This window comes from Leptosomus discolor, chromosome 3 (assembly GCF_034619465.1).
Source record: "Leptosomus discolor isolate bLepDis1 chromosome 3, bLepDis1.hap2, whole genome shotgun sequence".
Taxonomy (NCBI): Eukaryota; Metazoa; Chordata; class Aves; order Leptosomiformes; family Leptosomidae; genus Leptosomus; species Leptosomus discolor.
The window spans coordinates 82,762,414-82,774,379 of record NC_141393.1 but is presented as its reverse complement, the minus strand read 5'-3'; positions in this window follow the sequence as shown (position 1 = coordinate 82,774,379).

Sequence of the window (11,966 nt, the reverse complement as noted above, 5' to 3'; positions counted from 1 at the left end):
CCCGCCCCGGCCCGCGAAGCCGTGAGGGGGACGTCGCCCCCCCGCTCCTTCCCCCCCTCAGCCCGCCTGAGGGAAGCCGGTCCCTACGGGGTAGGGTGAGGGGGACCGCCAGTGCCCGCCGGAGGTGGCCCGAGCTGCCGGGGCTACGGCAGGTGGGTGGCCGGCCCGCCTCCCCTGGGTCCGCCCTGCTCCGGCAGGGACTCCCCGTCAATACCCTGAGTTGTACTCGCAGCGTTTCTCACTACAGCTCGGAGTATCAGCCTCTCCGTCAGCCATGCACCTCGCGTTTCTTCCCAAAGACCAAAGGATACCAGCCTGTTTTAAATACTTCCTTTCCCGTGATGTTATTCCACCCACCCCCCCCCCGCTAAGAAACAAATCTGTAGGCTGCAAACTTCTTTCTCCCTTCTGGGCTCAGGCCATGCATGTCTGTGGCAATTCTTGCTTCCCGACAGGTTTTCAAGTGGTTTCCCTTCGGTCCTGGCCACGCAGGGAGCAGCAGCTCGCTCTCCAAAAGCCTCCGCACGCTCCTCAGCGCAGTAACGCTGAAGTTGGCCTTGCTGTTCGTAGCCTTTCGTATTCCAGCCGAAATGCTGCATAGGTAGAAGGCAAACGGCATTGGGGCAGGGCAAATCATGCACTGAGGCTTCTGAAGTGGTCAAAAATGCGGTTTGGGTGTACGTGTTGCTCATCTACATCGTGCATTGGTTCCCTGAGTGAGCGCACGGCCCTTCGAAACCAACCTTGGGCAATGGTAGGCCATTGCTTTTTTTAACCAAGATAAAGTACCGAGACAGCTTTCATTGTTAACATGGGGTCTACATCTCCTGCATTTCATTTCATTCTCTTCAGGAATATATTTTGAAGATCTTTTTGTGACACATCTTACGAACGACCTGTGATACCTGAACGGCCTTGTGGTGGGTGAGAGCAGGGGAGCCATCGCCGTCTCCTGCGCGTTGGCAGCGTGTTGGGTGTCACCTCCCCGGGGAAGGCAGCCGGGAGCAGGCAGGCATTCACGCGCTCTGCGTGCCAAGCACAGCACCGCCTCGACACGTAACAAACCCCCGAATACCGGCCCAAAGGAAGCGCTCATTCGGTTCTGGAGAAAACAACTGCAGCTCCTGAAAGTCACACACAGTCACAGATTTCCCCTCTTACAAAATTTTGAGGGGCGTTTAATAATTTGATCATTTGAAACTAAATCTTCCTGAAGAGCAAAGTTAGATTAAAACTTTGAATCTTTGTATGTGAGGCACCAACAGTAGTAATACCCGTATTCCTACAATGTAAAAAACCCACATTACAGAATAGTTATGGTTTCTCTTCATCTAAAATAAATCTCACAATAGTTACCATATGCCTCGTCGCAACACCTTGAAGTGCCGTTTTGCTACCCTGTCTTCTGAAACCATTTGCGTTCCTTTAAATACACGTATTGGGCAATATCTGTGTGTGAGCTTCAGAGCAAGACGTAAAACCACTCCTGAGCGCCTTTGGTTGGGACAAATCACAGACGCGATGGCGGTGGCTGGGACGGTCCCGAGGCTCGCTGCTGCACAGGTGAGGAGCTGCGAGTCCCGAGGGGTCTGCCTGGCCTCTGTCCCTGCGGGGATCAGATCCTGTCCCCTCTGACAGCCACGTCAAGCGTAAACCCAATTCTATGCGTGCTTTTCTGCCAGCGCACTCACTGTGCACAATTAACGCATCTGTCCTCCAGCAGATTGATTTGCAGTTACATTTTCTTCATCACCTGTGGGCCCAAGCAAAGGAAAAGCCCAGTGCCACCTCCTCGAACCTGATCTTATCTCTTTAAGTGGTTAAGCTTTCATTCCCAACAAAAACCTTTAATTTCCAGGCTGGAATGTAAAACTAAGCCTTTTGCTGTACCTTCCAAAACTGTGGTCGTCACCATGAGGACGTGGTCAAAGAAGAAAGGTATAAACATATTTGTTGGCATTTTTTTTTGTTCAACTTATAGTGGGATGCTGAAACAGGTTGCCCAGAAAAGCTGTCCACCCTGGAGATGCTGAAAACTTGGCTGGCCCTGGCCAAGCACACCTACGCAGCTCCTGCTGACCCGAGGACCTCCAGAGGTCCCACCCAACCTAAATGATTCTCCCAACTCTAAACCTTTCCTCATACCAGAGCTGCCATCCTCCCTAGATGAGACACGGCTTGGATAGAAGGAATGAAGTCCAGCTGAGCAGAACACCAGTGACAAAACCTCCAGTAAAATTCTGGGTGGGCACCACAGCTTGACTGCACCAACCCTGCTGATGCTATCAGGAGGGTAGCTGGGTCACCCCCAAACCTGCGCCTGAAGCAAAGGGTGTGCATTTGAAGTCTGGAAGAAGGGACTATTAAACAACACTGAAAAGATTCAAAAAAGCCAGCAGATGACCTCCGCTAGAAAAAGTTGTTGCAACCGTTTCAAACTGAGCCAATAGAAGAAGCCTACGCCTACCTCGACCACCATCTTCACACCTGCAGGTTTCCCACTGGTTCCGATGGGAAACCAGATTCCTCCTCTCTCCCTGTGCCTTAGCTTGGCTGAATTAGTTCCCTAATGAATAACAATTTACTGCGCTTCAAGTAACTCTGTGCAACTTTCAGCGAGTTCAGGTGGCGTTTTTGGAAATTTTTGTCACTTGGATATTTTCTTTTAGCGATTAAAACAATATTAGTAGAAAGCAGGTCCTGGCGAGAGGAAGGACCAAATCCTGCAAAGAACTTTCGACCTGACGTTTGGTGTGCAGCACTGCCTTCTCCCATGAGTACCAGCTACAGAAACAAAAGAAAATTCAACATCATTGTTTTCCGTGCTGCTTCACACAGTATTTTCTTCGTGTTCCGTATGGTTTTAAATGTTAGTTTAAGCATTTAGATTATTCCTCTATGCAATAGGCACACAGGAAATAGCTTGGTGAAAAGCTGCCAATAGTGGAGTCTATAAACACAGTTTGATCTGTATCTTAGAAAATTGTTTCCATTCCAAACTGTGGTTACAAAGCACTTTTTCTTGTTGGCAGCTGGATTTTTTAAATCCGTGTGCATCCTGTATTTGCCCAACAGAGTTGGCATTGATCACATTAAAAAAAAAAACTCTGCAGATAAAATAACATCAAGGATCTGGCTGGAACTAACTTGAGCCAGTGGAGCAAGAGTCAAAGCTGAGCTTTTGTTTTCGGCTCAGCCTGCTTTGTTCAGGAGCTGCACGGCACACAGTGCTGAGCGCGAGTCCTTTTGCTCGGCCTTCTACAAAAAGTAAAAGCTCCTTCAAGAGGATGGGACTAGAGCTTGCATCGACTTGAAGAGGTTTCTCATTAGGAGACTGGTAAATATTTAGGACAGGTTGAACAGTGTGACTTTAAACAAACAGAAAGCAGTATTCTTCTGAAGGTACAGAGAGAAACGTTTTTTAAAGTCGTTTTCCTTAACAGACTGAGATTTCGCCAATTACTTAATCTTTTCTGAGCTGATGACGTGAGAATTGTAAATCACTGCACAAGCAAAAAAGTCAAAGTTGGAAAAAAAACATGCATTGGTGAGAAGGCTATCCCCGGTGCAGGGGCTGATGCATAGGTGGCAATGTCTGGGCACTGATATGATGAAATGATGAAATGGCGCAGATAAATTGTTCCTAATAAAAGACCGACGGATAACTTTTACAGCCTTGCTGACAGCTTCAGAGGTCAGCGCTGCCTCAGCAGATACCGTGAAGAAGCTGTGCTTTCCTAAGCACACAAGCTTTCATTTCCGTACAAACTCAGAGACTGGTTTTGAACCGCTCTGGTCTGGTTTTGGAAAATTCCATCCTCACAGCATCTAAGATCCGCAGCTGTACCTGAAATACGAGCTACATATTCATTTAGGATGTAAATGCGTAAAGATAGACTTTATTTTTCTTCAGTGGGTTTCATTCACATGAGTAAAACCGTGCCTGGAAACGTGAGCGAGTCTCCTTTTCACTAAAGCTTAGCAAATCGCTATCTTTCTTCTCCCAAGGCCTGTCGCAGACAGGGGGATAAAGTGACAACTGTACAACCAGAGCAGAGCTGATGACAGCTGGGAACTGGGAGCATTTGAATGCCCCAATAAAATCTATGAACACTCTTTTTACTGAAAGCGTCTGCCTTCCTGACATCGAAATGGCCTGAAATAAGAGTCCCGTGAAACTCTATCAGGCAGCTAATAGCCGTGTGCATTATCCCCAGCCTGCCAAAGGACTGATCGCTCTCAGATGCGGACACCACTACTGTCATCCATACCTTTGTTACCCCCAGACCCTATTTTGAACTGGTACCCCCGAGGGTCCAGAATACAGCTGCTTATCTTCTCAGGAAGACAAACCAATGGGAGAATAAACCATTTATATTCTAAACTTGAGGAAGTTGCTAGACAACAGGCTGGACAAAGCTGAAGGTGTTCATTACCCAAATGGCTCCACCATCTGCTCCCTGGAACCATTTGCAGTTGGGGTTGCACTTTTTAAAAGCAAATTTTAGCGACTCCAAGAGCAGTTTGGCGCAGAGCACTGACTCCCTTCTAGAGCGCATCCTTGCCAGAAACCAGAAATCCGAAACTGCTTTAAGAAGCACCGCTGTCAAGATCCTATTCCTGTTGCTTGGCCATGGCCAACCAAACCTGGTGCCTTCTCACAAAGAGGCAACGGACCTCTGAGAAGCCACCGCCGCCATCGGTTCCCCTCTGACTCCCGTGGCATGGGCCTCCTGGGCTCTGGCGGTGTGACTTGTAGCATCATGGTCGCTGCTCTGGCTGGTTGGGAAGTGCTGAGCCCGTTGCTCCCAGCGGCATGGTCTTCTTGTCCTGTTAAGCCGTAGTTAAAATTCAACAGGAGAGGATTTTAAGACCCAGGTACAGTTAACCTGTAGATTCAAATGAGCAGTGTGATGGAAATACTTCTGTTCATAGCTATCAGCTAAGTTTAGCAGCAGGAGCATTCATGGCTCTGCCTTCTGTGCTTTATTTAAACAAAAACAAGACAGTAATTCAGGCTCTTCAGTGTCTTGCACTTGTTTTTTCAAGTTGGTGTTTGTCTTTTTAGAGAATGCAAGCTAACATCCCGATGAGCTTTTCAGAACATGTCATTGAACTCCAGGGCTGTCATTACCACCGCTGGCTGCACTCTTACAGCATGCCAGCGCTGTGGTAGGATGCCAGTCGCACTGAAGATATGCTAAAAATACCCAAGTATTTTGGATACGAAGAGGCCAAAGCATCACCCGTACAGTAAAAATAGTCAGTATAACAACCATCTCACCGTTACCTTCTCCTAACATGGAGACAAAACCAGCAGATCGGTGACACTCCACCTTGGTTGAAGTGAACGTGAACACCAGGGAAGAGCGTAGTATGTTCAAGCAAAAGAAAACCAGATTCAAGTTTACGCTCAAAACATTAGGAGAACTTCTATGAAGAGACTGAAATCACAAAATAAGCATTTCTCTGTCTATTTGGTCCTATCTCTTTAGGGCAGGACTACATTGGTGGTCCTGCTGTTTCTGCCCCAGGAGGGCAGGGAAGAAACAGAGCTCTCGCCCACGTCCGCCTGCTCACCAGGTCCGTCCTTCTCCGCGGCCTCGTGCCTTCACAAAATCTCCGCCATCATTCAGTTTCTCACAGTCTTTGTCTGTTAACCCAAACTTAGATTAAATGTAACAGTTGTGAATCCCTTCCCCGAATTAGCTGGAGCCGTAAGGTTTTTGAGCCGTGTCCTGTTGCTGTCCCTGTTAATGTCCTATGGGAGCGCTGCACCGACTGGCAGACCCCAGCAGAGCCAAGGGTCTGCTAATCCGCACCACAGAGTCCAGGAGGTGTTGTAAGGTACATCTGCCATAAATCCCACTATGCACAGGGTCCTAAAACCTGCTGCATATGCAAAATGTGTTTATTAAAAATCCTGCAACACTGAAACACTGGAAGAAGAGTATCTTGAATGGTTTCTGATTGCCTATTAACAGTCATCAAAATGCCAGAATCGGGGGACACATTTAACAAACGTGTTCTTAGGGGAATCCCCTCTGTTAAAGTTCCTTTCTTCCACATCTATCATTAGAAAGAGCACATTTTTCTTCAGTCATCAGCCTCAAAACTCTGAGTTTCAAGTCAGAGCAAAGTAGAGAGGACTTCTAAATGCTGTAAACGGAGAGGCAGTATGTCAAAAGAGAAGTGGAAAGGTCCTTACGTTGGAAGCCTGATCCCTTTTAAGAACTGTATACAGTGTGCTGTGCTCACAGTACTTTACTTAAGATAAGCACAAGGATGCCTTAAAGGTGTGTTCTTATAATCTTAAATTTTAAGCAGCAGCTGTTGTTTCTGTAGGAAAATCTGCCAATGGCTTTCACATGCTGAAAGGATCTAGTCTACTTTTCTCTCTTATGTAAGCTAAATAATTTTTTTACTCAAACAACTTTATAAGTGTGCACACATGAGCATTTCATGATAGTCACCCTGTGTGTTACAAAGCCAAAAAAATGCAAAAAAGCCAGAGAAACCCAGCGTACCACCTCAGGCTGCTGAGAGATCTGTGGAATTTCATATGGGAAATACTCTCCTCTTTCTCTCCGTTGTGTGCGTGTCAAAGGGAGCGATCAGAGAAGCTAACAGTAAGAAGCTAGGACCATGGAGTCTGTGCATACATTAGCCTGCTCATACTTAGCTTGTTCACAGAATCTGAACAACCCTGCCTCAGTACAGTGGCTGAAAACTGGAAAAGCGTTTTTGTGTAGCTACACAGGCGCACCCTGGAGGTCTTTTGCGTCTCCTGGAGTGCACCTATCAAGTAGAACAGAATAAAACTGTTTCACCAGATAAGAAAGTTTCCCTGCTTAGGCCCACCACTATGGAGCACGTGTCTTGCCCTGGTTGAGCTTTCTTGATTTGTAAAGAACCATGCAGAGAGGAGAAGACCAGTACTTGATCCTGCTGGCTCCAGCACGGCAAGTCCTTCATTTGCAAACCTGCCAGGGTTGCTGCCTACCATCTCCTGACAGCTTGCTCCCTGCGATCACAAGGAATGGCAAAGGCGCAGCAGCTGACGGGAGGGTGGCGTGGTCAAGCTTCTTTTAATTCTGAATGGCCATCGTAACATTCAGTCACTCCTGGGAGACACAACAGAATTCAAGAAAACGGAGGTGAAAAAAGATTTATAATCCCTTAATCAATCACGCATCTCCCCGTTCGCTCCTATTCAGACCACTCTCCTTTTAAGTATCTCAAGTTATACGGTCCTATCCCAACAGTCTAACCACGCACGTGGCTAGGAAGGATTTCCAAACATTTAACCCAAATGTCAGTCAGCTGTTCTACCTGGTTGTGTCTCATGTGATGCATTTGTGTCGCGTCCTGCTGCTCTGCGGCTGCTCAGACTATGGCACCCGCTCCTCGGTGGCATCTCTTCCTACCCAGCCTAACCGACCGCAGAGCTGGCGGCAGCCCAACAGGCAGAGGCGACACCAGACACTGGCGCCGGGACTGTCAGCCAGTCCTGCGTGGGTTCCTCTGGAATATTACCTGTAAAATCTACATTTAAATGCAATTTAAGCTTTCAAATCATTGAAAATCGATTTACTTTTCACTTTGAAATATTTTCTGCGTGGGAGTGGAAAGTCCCTGTATCTCAGCTGATTTCAGGTAGCTGGGCAAGGCTACAAAGGCTTCTGTGCTTTCTCTAGTGGGCTCTCACGGTAAGGGCCCTCTTCAGGTGAGGTCTGTTACTGAGAAGTGCGAGCTATTGAAAATATTCAAAATATTTACATTCTTTGGTGGATAGAAGCACTACTTTATTCTAATCTCTTCTCTAATTACTTGAGTTTCCAGCTGTGCCACAGCATAATCTGTGCAACGTCCACCACACAGACCCACGGCACTTAACAAATTTCCGACAGTTATCCCAACAGCGGGGATGCTGAAAGACCACGTGTATTTACCAGATTACATCCGTTTTTCAAAGTAGATTTTTCCCTGTTTAACCTCCCCCCCAAACCTTCCTTCTCATTGCTAAAATTTGTTTCCTAAACGCCATATTCTTCTCCAGAATAAAAAGACTCAACAGTATGTAAAAACCAAGTATTTAAAGTCCTGGGTTTTTTACACTGAGCTATAAGATCTAAAATAACTGATTTTTTTTAATCTATTTTTGGATGGGTTTAACCTTCTGTGTTTCCACCAGTTTCTGCTCTGAAGCATCGTGCACGAGGTCATTTTCAGTGTTCTTCCACTTTTGTCTGGCAAGTTCCCCTGACGTCTGTATAGAAAAAAACCCACAGCTAAACAGGATATACTGAGTGTAAAAACAGAATTTGCACGGGAGGGACAAGGGCAGAGGGAAGTCTGAAACTAAAATTACTCCAACTGTTTTTTCCAAACTGTGTTTCCAAGGTGAAAGAAACCCTTTTATTGCAAGGTTGCTCATTTATCTTGAGCAGTTGCCAGGATTTTGATCTAATTTTTAGTTCTGAAGAACTAAAATTACCGCCCTCCCCCCTTCTCAAAATAAAACTCAACCGACCAAACGCAACAAAGCAGATTTTAACCACGTAGTGGCTTCTATCATTGCAACCAGCAACAAAGAAAAATCAGATCAAACTGCAAAGCTGCCGATTTTAGCATCCCTTTGGAAGACGTAGCCCCAAAGAGCACATTCTCATCACGCATCGAGTTCATCAGGTAGCTAAATTAGGCGCTCAGACCCCGTTTCAAGTTCGCAGCCTTTCAGAGCTGACGCACTTACGTGGCAAACAGGACCCTGTCTGGGCAACTCTCGGCAGGTCAAAGCCCCATCTGACGAATGCAGCTGTGACAACGCCAATCTACGCATCTCGGGCACTTTTAAGATGCCTGTTGTACTGGCTTGTGCTCTCCCTGTCAGATTTGCATACTATATATATTTATTTTTTTTAAATGCATACACAAATGTTCACCTGAAGCAGAATTTTTCCTTGCCTGTCAACAAAGACCATCTGGAAATGATCAATCTCTCTCTCCACCTTGCCCAAATGTCCTCAGGGAGAAATTCATCTTCTGAGACAACTATATTGAAATGAAAAAATGCTTTCGTAAGCTTGCTGAATTCAGACGCTCGTTAAGTTTTCCTGAGAAGAATAGGGAGGGGAAAGGGATCCATTCTCTCTAGGAGTGAAAAACCACAAATCACCTTCCTTACTCTGCTGGGAGGTGCACGATGAGGCTTCAGCACCTTCACATGGGCGATGAGCTTCATGTACAACAGACTTTCCACTGCCTGTCGTGGGATTCATACATAGCTGAGCTTCAGACACCTGGATGGATCCTTGCAGGAATGAAGACAGCATCTCTACGGAGAAACGTTACCGGTCTGGGAGCAGAGAAGTGATGAACCGTGCTGCAATTTACGCTCTCTCGCATTCTCCACCACCCCTTGTACTTCGTACAACCAGAGAATCAATTCATAGGAAAAAAAGAAATCTAAGGTGAGGAAAAAGCTAAGTTTAGGAGGCGATACTGGCGTGCTACCAAGAGCACAAACCTTGAATACGGTCGTGTTTTTCCCAGCAAGGCGTATTTTGGGCGCGAAGGGGTGTCCCGGAGCCAGGGGGTTCGGCGCGTGCGGAGCCCCTCGCCCAGGCAGGGTGCGACTGCAGGAGCGCTGCGGTTTGGACTGGGAGGCTGCTTTTGAAGTGACTCTCCCTATCAGCCCGTCAGGCTCTGCTTTGGTTTCCAGAGTGCACCAGCTGGATTCCTTTCAGAGGAAACTGGGCTTTTCTCCACTACGTTAGAAAGTTCAAAACTCAGTAATTAGTCTGTCGAAAATAAAAGTTCAGCGTGACACTTAACCGTTCATTACTTTCATACTGGCTTTCACTGCTTTGTGGCAGACAAACACACTGGACTAAAATTGTGTTTGCCCAATAATTTTTTCATTGTGATCCATCAACGTAAGAATTTTTTTTTTTCTGAAAGAGAAAAAGATTACGGTAACTCTCCCCAGACAGCATTCAAAAATTATGTGAAATTTAGAGTGCAAAAGCTGTTTAAAAGTCCCTTGTATTACTAAGAAAATCCAGAGCAAGATACCAAAAGAAAGCAACCAGAAGAGATGCATACTGGTTCAAGAGACACTTAGTCAAGTATTAGAAAGAAAATTAAAAGAAAACCAGGAGCTATAGCTGATAGTACTGCAAATTCAATCAGGCCTTATGCCAGCAGTTAACAAAAGCACCTGCTACTGGAGTAGCACAGCTGAAAAGCAGCAGATGTAGAACAGAAGAGCTAAATCCCTTTGCCCGGTGCTCTGTTGGATGACTTTGCAGCGCAGCTTTCTGCCGGCTACGTGGCACCCTCCCGACTCAACGGTTGCCCCAAGAAGGCTGAGCAAAGGCAGGGAAATAGGGGATTTCCCCAGCAGGAGGGTGGGGACGATCCACGCCTGGGATCCTCGCAAGGTCAGACCAGAATTTATTGGCTCTCGAGCGTTGGAGGAGCCCTGAATTTAGATCTCCAGATATCTGTATCAGGCGAGTCTCCCTGTTTCATCAGCATTGGAACCACCTGATGACACGGATTCTGCTTATTTTCGTATGGCCAGCTTGAGGTGTCAACAATGCTTCTGTGGGGAAATAACGCAATGAATCTATTAATGATATAATAATGTAATAATTCTGTAGCGTGTAACTCTCTGCGTTGTCTTATGTAAGTCCATGTGTTGCTTTATATCGACACTTTGAAAAATTTCAGTTTGTAAGATGTAAGCAGTGTTTCACGGATGTCAAAGATCACGGCGACACGGCTTATTTAAACTGTCAGACTCAGCTTATTTACAACTATCCAAGAGGCACACACAGGGGTTCCTGTGAGAACAAGTCATGGTAAGCAAAACCTTGGATAAAAATCAGTATTCCTAACTATTAAACCGGTATGTTTTCAGATACGCCTTTGCCACTGCCAACCTCATAACTACAGTAAATAACACAACTCTGAAACATTTCAGACAATACATAAGCTCTTAGTTTCACAAAATACAATTTTATCAGTCCAAAGGAAGGGATTTGTGCATTTCTCTTAAGCATCTTCTAATTACAACAGAAAAATGACACTTTTTCTAGACCAGAAGCCTAACAGAGAAACATTTTTTTGTAAAACCCTTCTTTGGGTCTTTATTTTGTGATCCTTCCCACGAAAAAAAGTGAAATTAGTCTCTGGCATTACCTGGTCTGGTTCCTCAAGGCACCCCTTACCACCCTGTGCCAGGGAAGTGACTTGTTTAACAAAACTGGACCATGTTCTGCTTCCCAACAGGAAGGCTCCTCAATTGCTTTTGCTGGGAGCCTGCAGCTGCGGGGTGTTGGGTTGGTTTGAGGAAGTCCTGTGGTTTAGGTTTAACTCCCCATTACACCTTCCTGGGGTTACCCTGTATTTGTTTTCATATCAGTCCACCTACAGCAAGAAACAGATGGTGGGAGAAGTTAAGCAAAGGGACGGGAAATCAAATTTTGCTCCAAAGAAGAAGTTGACCTTGTTAGAAGGCGGCAAAACACAGAGTCCTTGTGTTGCTGCTCGCAGCTACAGCAAAGCAGGGATTTACCTTTCGAAGCTACCAAGACGAAAGCATTCTAGAGATGAAAAGCACTTCATCTTCTAAACGAAGAGCACTGATAAAATTATTTGATAAGGACCAACAATGCTTATCTCCATTCACTGAATTCATTGCATTCTTCTGTCAATCCAGCTCCCCAGGTCCTGGCTTCCCTGAAAATTCCTCCTTTTTTTTTTTCAGAAGCGCCCTGAAGAAAATAGTTCAAAGGAACGAGCAGCACAAAGCCATTCCAATCTCTGGTGCGACTCCACCTTCCAGGTCCAGCTGCTTTTTCCATCAGCCACACAAATTCTGTGGGCTCCTCCAAAGCCAACTGTGATACTCTACACATGAAGAACTCACTGGAATCTCCATCGCTCTGTTATTCCCC